General features: G+C 38.4%; 1 protein-coding gene across 1 annotated transcript in view; it reads left to right on the forward strand.

Moving 5' to 3' along the window:
• The first annotated feature begins 1,376 nt into the window (after window positions 1-1,376).
• LOC145478070 (TNF receptor-associated factor 6-like) overlaps window positions 1,377-9,088 on the forward strand; it is an 89,963-nt gene continuing 82,251 nt past the window's right edge. The window contains exon 1 of the mRNA XM_081455977.1: window positions 1,377-1,393. The gene's annotated coding sequence lies outside the window, so the exon portion shown is untranslated. The remainder of the gene's footprint in view (window positions 1,394-9,088) is intronic.

Genomic DNA, 9,088 nt, shown 5'->3' on the forward strand with positions numbered 1-9,088 from the left:
ATCAGCAGAATGTAGACAACTTCGGAAGAGATTATGGGAAGAATATTCACGGAAGAAAGCTCTGTCTCGCTCGCTTTCCTGAAAGCTTTGTTCCACTCAAAACTGAGTGCGCGGCAGATTTTCCCACCTTTTTATACTATCGCGTCATTTAGATCTTACTGAAATGTCCACATTATCCAGTCCATCAAATAAGACAGTCATTCCATTCATCCTCGCTGGATGCGAGGTGATAATTTATCACCTCGTATCGAACATTAGATATGATATTCTGATTGGTCGATGTTGAAATGGGTTGACGTTATAATGGATGCTCAGGTGCTATTTACCAGATTAAACATTTATTCTATTCCACACGATTTTATAAACCAAACTTTTAAACGATGCCCTGACAGTCCAAGTGTCCTCGATATTCGAAAATGCCCAAGAAGTTCCGATTCGTACCGCACACACCGAGGATTAGAATTTAACTTATTTTGTATGAACGAAAACTAATATATAAAAAATGTACGATGACAAGTCTAACAAAAGGATTACGTAATGCCCAAAGGTATTGGTAAACACTAACGAATGCAACTGTCCCGTGTTCAGGTGCCGGTTGTTAAGGAAGTCGAGTGGGGGCGCTGTAAAAAAACATATGCCTCAAGCGGATATCATACATGGAGCACGCTACCATATGCAGTGGTTTTCCACCCATGAATTATGTCAAGTCGGTTTCAAATGGAAGAAAAAGAAAGCTATCCGATGGGAATATATAACTGGAACAGATTAACCTTGGGCTTATTGTGTACATTTCTTTAGAAACTGCGATACGTGATGTCTGCCCGGCTGTGACGTAATTATTCCCACGCATTTCCTTGACATCAAATGATTAGACAATTTCGTATGTATTTAAATTTTTGCCAAACACCATCCTTCACTTTCAGGAATGTATTCTGTAAAAATGGTAGTATTTTTTCATTTACAAAGAAGTACATTTCGTGACTTATTCAAAAAGGCTACGAGTGACTTTATGTTCAGGCCAGCGTGATGTTCGGTGCTGTATTTAAGGTGGCTCCCTTAGTTTTACTGCACGCGCGCATAGGACGAAAGCTCAAGTAATCTGCGCGCGTTCAAAGGAAAAAGTAAGTGTTTGTCGATTTTTACGACGTCAACATGAGGATAAAAAGCAAAAGTGACAGTGAATTTTCTCGCGTTTCCTTCGGTGAATGTTTTTTAAATTTGCCTCAGTAGTAACCACATACAATTCCTATAAAATATCGTATTTTTGTTAAAATCTGTCAGAGCCAATCTAATATATTTAGAAGAAAGACAAATTATAGAATATTGGAAAAACCGTCTGAATAACCTCGACTTTTTACCAATTCAAAATGCCAGGTAATATCATTTCCATGATGTGGCAAAGTATGAAAAAATTTCACCGAAGGAAAGTATAAATATTAAGGAGTTTAGGCCAAAATGAGGAACATATCTGCCTGTCATTAGGTGAGATGTTGCCATGGTAACGGCCTTAATCCAAAAACTGACAACCAAAAAATGAGCCTTATTTTAACAGTACCCATACTGGTAAATCTCTACAGGGAAAACTTTAAGAGAAATTATTTAAGTTTCCTTTTCTAACTCGCGCTCTATAGGTAGGGTGTTCGTAAATACCCTAGGGAGCCACCTTAAGGCAAACGATGCCGGATGGGTGAGTTTTACAAATAAGTGAAGACGTACCAGAAGCGTCTTGGCCTTATGGTTACTCGTTGGAAATCCAGATCGAAAGATTCAGGTCTAGAGTCCTCGCCGGGCTTGTTGTAACGTTTACTCTCACAATGCTCCTCACCACCCCGGAGTACAAATGTTGGGAGTCAAGCACTTGCGACAGACTAGCACTTATCTCAGTTTACTCGGAAACCAGAATTAAACGCGGGCATCGATGAACCTGACATTTGATAAGAAGATCTTAATCAAGGCTCTTTTGGCCCAGCGGTTATTCGAGTAAATACGGTTTTGAATTCTTTGAATTGAATTATGGCTCCTGATTTGACGGATAAGGACTAAGCCTCAGCGACTTATTGCATTTCTAGCTTTCTGATTGGCTCACAAACTCTAAATGTGTATACAATTTTGTTCTTCTTGACAACCGTCAAAGTCAGTTACAAAAGATGGCACTGCAAAAATCGTAAATCTTAAAATCGTTAAGTCTCTCCGGTACAGGACATTGGCCCGTTTTTAAAAAAATGTGTCAACGCAAAAGAAAATGTCCGTAAACGTACAATGCATGAGTGCAAAAATAGCTCATCATGAAACGGCATTCAATGGTCTTCAATTTGCGGGAAGATCTGAAAACATATTTTCACTATAAACCTAGGCTTAACGTATTCAGTGAAACTTTCGCGCCACCTTTAATTTAGAGAAAACTTGCCGATTCCAGCAGGGAAATCAACGGCTTTATAATCAGCTCAGTGAGTCCTTAAATTTTGGAGACGAAGTGCGCGGCGATTATTGTTCATGACGATGTACTAGATATACAGAAATTATCTATAAGGTCAAACTCTTTCCCTCCATGGATGTAACTGTTAATAGTATTTTTTTTTCTTTACTGTGCTGCTTAAAGAATTGCTTCAATATTTTCTTGACATGTCTAGGAAAGATCGACGCGGCTCTTTCAGCAGAGTCAGTAGTCCTTCAGTACGTCTTTAACGTCAATGAACTTGATCCCTTCTGAGCGCAATTTCCGCGTTTCCACGCAAAGTCTTGATCGGCCACGAGACCGGGAGACAAACTTGCTCCATTTCACTTGTAAAACTACAATTTTTTTAAATGCTTAGCTCTACAATAATTATTTCAAATCACCCCGTTAACCAACATCATTTTTCAAATTTTCCATCTTAAACTGTTTTCTTTTCATATGAATATATATTTTTATAATAATATCGAGGCTGAAACTTGCGAAATTTAAAGAAACCCGAGGCTGATGTGTTTTGACCTAAACCGTATAAAATTATTCCTTTCTCTAAATGGCAATGCTAGCCAAAAAACAGCAAAAACAGCGCTAGCCGTTAGTTCGATGCTAATAACATATTTACAAGAAGGTATGTGTGCCAAATCAGGTTCATTGTCTGCAGTCTGGGTCCAAAATTACGTCAACGCCATCAAAGTCAGTAAAACCGAAATCATCCCAAAGGCTATAATCTAAGACTAGTAGTAATCAGAGATTATGAGAGTGCGCTCGACGCTCTCACTTTAATATATAATTATATATGGTAAATAAATGATTTCACTAGCTGACTTTCAACCTTTATCTATTGCTAAAATCAACATTTTTTAGCAGCAACCGAGGTTTTACAGTCAGATATGCATAGTGTCAAAGTCCATGCTGGTGAACAGGTCACGATTTGTTGATACGTTGCGTGACGCTCCCAGTTTCTGTAGTCTCTCAAGTTTCATAGAATATTTAAATTACGTACATTATTCTAAGCTAGCATTTGCAGTCGCGTGCTCGTTTCGCGACTAATTCGAGTATTTCCCCTGATGAATAAAGTAGTCTTAGGCCCGTTCCAAACGCCGCTCCATTCATGCGCCGAACCTAACTGATGAACTAAGGATGGCAGAAGAGCGGCGTTTGAATCAGTTTGGCTCGGCAGGTTAGGTTTGGTGCGGCAAACAACATTAAATTCGGTAGGGTCTGCCGCACTATGCGACGTTGGAGCGGCAGCTGATTCATACGGCGTTCTCCTCATGTGTCGAACCTAATGCATAAATTAGTGTAACGTATTTTTTCATATAACGGGATAGGTGATTGGCTCAAAATTGAGTGGGGTATGGCAAGCTGTTTGTAGCAAAATTTAATCCTTGCGATATATGTTTAATCCTTTCAATGACGGTTTTATTTAAAGATAGAAAAAGGCATTCAATCCAATGGTAAATAAAATTTTTGGTTCAATTCAATCTTTTAATTTTCACGATTCAATCCAATACCTGGAATATTGATTCAATGTAATACCTAAAATATTGATTCAATCCAATACCTAAAATATTGATTCAATCCAACACCTGGAATATTGATTCAATCCAATACCTGGAATATTGATTCAATCCAATACCTCGAATATTGGTGCAATCCAATACCTCAAATATTGATGCAATCCAGTACCTCAAATATTGATTCAATCCAATACCTCAAATATTGATGCAATCTTCCTGGGCCGAGCGCGGCCAACAGGAACGAGGGTAACTGAGCACTAGAGAGCACTGTAAAACATGGCGGGCGAAGGAGAACTAAATTTAGAAGTTGAGTTTCCTAAGTTTCTTGCAGACATCTTGGATAAAACGGAAATGATTTTTGAGAACTTTGACTCAGAAGTTGGAATCATGGAAGACCATTTCTTAAAATTCCTGTTGAGGTGCTCGAGGAACTTTGAGGACTAGGATTCATCTGGACAACGATAACAAAGATGATTGGAGTTTGGAGATGGACAATTCACAGAAGATTGACAGAGTATGGCTGAGAAGATATGAGGGGTTTCAACAACTTACCTGATAAGGAACCGAAATCATTCAAGAGTATGGATATAATTTCATTGCAGGTTTCTTTAAGTCCATTGGGTTATGGGTTCAACGGAGAAGAATAAGAGAAAGGTTAGCAAAATTAGATCCCCAAAATACTGTCTAGAGATGGGGTGCGTAAATTCGCTTTGGCATCTGGATGGACATCACTCTCTGATCCTATGGAAAATACTAATTCGGCTGTATAGACGGATTTTCTCGGAGAATAATGTTTTTGAAATGTAGTGCCAACAATAAAGCAGAAACAGTTCTTGAATTGTTTCTGGATGCCGTTAAGAGAGACGGAGAATTTTGGCCTTCGAGAGTACGAGTAGATCGTGGTGTTGAAAACGTTGGTGTGTGCGATACAATGGAGCAGGTTAGAAGAGAGGAGAGGGGCAGCTTCACTGCAGGGCCATCAACACAACCAACGAATTGAAAGATTGTGGAGGGATGTTTCCGTTGTGCTTCCCACTTGTACTTTTACACTTTTCAGTTGTAGTATGGAATTGTCAGGCATCCTGGACATTGATGATTCTGTGCATCTTTCCACCTTACACTTAGTTTTTCAACCAAGGATAAACCTTGCTCTTTGCCAGTTCACTGAAGCTTTCAACCACCAAAATGTAAGAACAGAAAAAAAACTGGTTGCCATACCAAATGTGGCTTAATCATATGATGCAGCCTGAAAACCCCCTTTCAAATGGAAAGTCATTTGATTTTGAATACTATGGTGATGATCCTGATGGTCCAACTCCATTGGACAGTGATAAAAATGTTGTAGTTGAAGAAATTGACCTGGGACAACATGATCCAGTGCAGTCATTTGTATTGGAAAGGCTAGATCCCTTAAGATAATCAAGTCAAATGGGAGTAGACATCTTCCAAGAGGCTCTAGAACTAGTGACAGTTAAACTTGGGCAACTGACAATTGCATAATACTACATGTGTGTGGGCTGGGTAAAGGAGATTATGGCCCTTAAAGTATTTTTGCAACTCAATTCACAACAGAAAACGTCACCCTGTATCAAGTAAATTATTTTCTCATCTTCCTTTTCATTGATATACAAAACTGATGTACAGAATGCCTAACTTCTAGAAACACAACTAAACTGAAGAGAAATCAGGGCATTTGATAACTGCCATGTGCACTACTCTGCCTTGTAGATTTTTCAGGTGCTTATCAAAACAGATGTTAAAATATTGCAAGGTTAATTTGTTATCTTATTTTCAAAAGTACCCAGGAGACAAGACTAACCTCTCGGTGCACTGGCGTAATGGCTACTAACAGGACTCATGTCACAAGCCAAAACTAACTTTGCACCAGCCAGCCTTTCTCATACACAGCTTCACTGACTTTTTTATAAGAGTGGTTAATCTTGGACATTTCTTGTTGCATCTAAAATGTTAATAATAATCACTAAGAAAATTTCACTCCCACAAACACGAATCCTGCTTTTCTTGAATATGCTTATGTTCAATCTCTGATGTACTTTTATCAATGTTGCCATTTTCTTTTATCTCCCTTTAATAGTTAAATATTTGTCATATGCTTATTAAGGCAATTATTTCCATGAAATCCACTCATAGTTTCCCTGTTTTCATTAGTTTCTATTCTCTTCAGTTTTACTTTGTCAGGATAATTCTCAATTTTGTTTTCATCCAGTAGACCAGTACTCCATTCCATCATGATTGTCACAATGGCTAGTGAAAGTGAAAAATCTACTATTCAAAACTGAAATGTGTGGCTAGTTGGCAGTAGTGTTCGCCTTGAGCCCTAGGTACCCGATAATATTCACAACAAATTGGTGCCATGTTTGTCATAGAATATCAAGAAAAACATCGTTTTTAGGAAAGAAGTACCACATGTGGGTTAAATAATGCAAAACATGAGACAACAACATTGAAAAACTTAAAACACATCCCAATGTTCAATGATTGTTGTCTTGTAAAATGTAAAGGTTGTTATTTCAAAACTAGCTTAAAGCCAGGTTTACACAAGCAGTTTTTATGAGAAACATGTTTGACTGTGCACACGACACAGCAAAAATTTTGTTTACAGTTCAAAGTTTAGTGTGCCAGTAATGATTGGACAGCAGAAATATGCACAATACCAAAGACCAATGTGGTAGCAAAATTTGCCACAGTTTATGTTATTTGCCACAAAAAGCTAGCACACACAGCTTTTAATAAACAAATATGTTTGTCACATAAAAATTGGTTAACTTACATCTAGAAAAGCGGCAGTAATGGAATCTAAATTTTCCGTGTCCCTTGTGTCTCGGTTGTAGCAACGTCTCATTTACCTAAGCAGACTAATGGTTTGATCAAGAACTTCGGCGTGCACTTCTGCAACTTCTGAGTCAAAATTCTCAAAAATTATTTCCGTTTTATCCAAGATGTCTGCAAGAAACTTAGGAAACTAGTTCTCCTTCGCCTGCCATGTTTTCAGTGCTCTCTAGTGCTCAGTTACCCTCGTTCCTGTTGGCCGCGCTCGGCCCAGGAAGATTGCATCAATATTTGAGGTATTGGATTGAATCAATATTTGAGGTATTGGATTGCACCAATATTCGAGGTATTGGATTGAATCAATATTCCAGGTATTGGATTGAATCAATATTTTAGGTATTGGATTGAATCAATATTCCAGATATTGGATTGAATCAATATTTTAGGTATTGGATTGAATCAATATTTTAGGTATTGCATTGAATCAATATTCCAGGTATTGGATTGAATCGTGAAAATTAAAAGATTGAATTGAACCAAAAATTTCATTTACCATTGGATTGAATGCCTTTTTCTATCTTTAAATAAAACCGTTATTTAAAGGATTAAACATATATCGCAAGGATTAAATTTTGCTACAAACGGCTTGCCATAGTGGGGTGACCAGTCATGCAAGAAGCTCGAAGTCGTCGCTAAAAATAAAGACAACAAAATGCTTTCGATTTATGAGAAACGGGACTGTATAAGCGAGTTTCTTTAGCGCAAATTCATTTTCTACTTTTTCTTCGTGATAAGAACCCAGCTTATGAGATTTCCCTTTAACAAATCGAATTAACCGGGAGAAAACCTATCTAAATACAAACACTGAACCTTGAGTTTGAATTTGCTTCCCTAAATATTGCTATAACAGAGAAATGTTAGTCACAGCTTTTCTATTTGGACAGAGTTCTTGAATTCAGAACGCGTATTTTCTCGTCGAAAATTGTTACCACCGGCTTCCCGAATTAAGTTCGACGCAAGTACGCCGTCTGAACCAGCCGTCGCTCCAAAGTCGCTCTAAAGTCGTACTTAATCAGGTTTGCTTCGGCACATGATTGGAGCGGCGTTTGGACCGGGCCTTATGGATCTTGCCTTCAGAGTACTTTTCCACCGATTCCAAACAATAAAATTTCGACCGGATAAAGACTGAGCTATCTGTCGCGACTGGAACTAATCAACAAATGCAATCAAATAATTATTATTTAAAATGTAGCTGTTCCCACGGTTTATCATCCCAAAGCCAAGTGGTGTTAATAAACAAGGACAATTCCCTCAGATTGCGATAAATGCTGCCGTCGATCGAGCGTTTAAATTCGCCAAAATCTAACGCTGAGAGCGCATAATAGCGAGGCGTACGGCGACTGAATGGAAAGAAGTCAAAAAAAGATCCATCGGAAAGACGAGCTCACATGGCCTGCTCACATACCAGCACATACTCACATGTTCGCCACATGTCTTATCACATGTCTTAGCATTAAACGGTACCAGTTTACTGGCCGTGACATGCCCCTGACGAAGTCGAACGCAAATATTCACAAGAATATTTTCAGCCTAAAATCAGCTCAAAGATAAGAGTATTTAGTCTAGGCCGGAAAAACAATATTCTTATATAAAAAAGAGTATTTGGAAAGATTGCTACTGAGACAACTTTAGAGGAAATTGAACTGTGTAATGGCTCTGTCAATTCCAACTCCACCATGCGCCTGCGTTTGATATTTTGTTTTCAGAAGGTGGCAAATGCCCCATCGTGGGGCAGCTGGTGTAAACAAATTCCCCATGGTGGACCCGTGAGAAAAGTGCAAATGCCCACCTAAGAGATAGCGTCCAAATTATATTTTTTTGCGATATTGCCGTGTACTCGTGAGCGTTAATTTAACGTAAAAATACGCACCTTCCCTATGGTAAATAGCTTATTTAAGTTTAATTATGACTTTTATTCATGTACTCAACTTTTTTGAATAAAGCGTTACATTGAATTTGATTGAAACTGAAAGGCAATGCACTTCGGTCCCGGCAAAGACAAAGACTATGTTTGCAGAGAAAACTCATTGGAAGAAGGCCGTTCGAACAAAAATAAAGTCTGTTTTTACTAAAAAAAAAGGCAAAAACTTACCTTTGAGGGTTCCCATTAAACCTTCCAGCCCCTTTTATCTTAACCAACGACCCACACCATACTCGCTGCTCGCCTCGATTCTTTCGCCCGTGAAAGACCAAAACAAGAATTTTTTGAGGGCGGAGGTGGGAACGAGCTAATTTCCAATGGATTAAATCTCAGAAAAGGGACTACATC

Source organism: Orbicella franksi, chromosome 1 (genome assembly GCF_964199315.1).
Source record: "Orbicella franksi chromosome 1, jaOrbFran1.1, whole genome shotgun sequence".
In the NCBI taxonomy this organism is placed as follows: domain Eukaryota; kingdom Metazoa; phylum Cnidaria; class Anthozoa; order Scleractinia; family Merulinidae; genus Orbicella; species Orbicella franksi.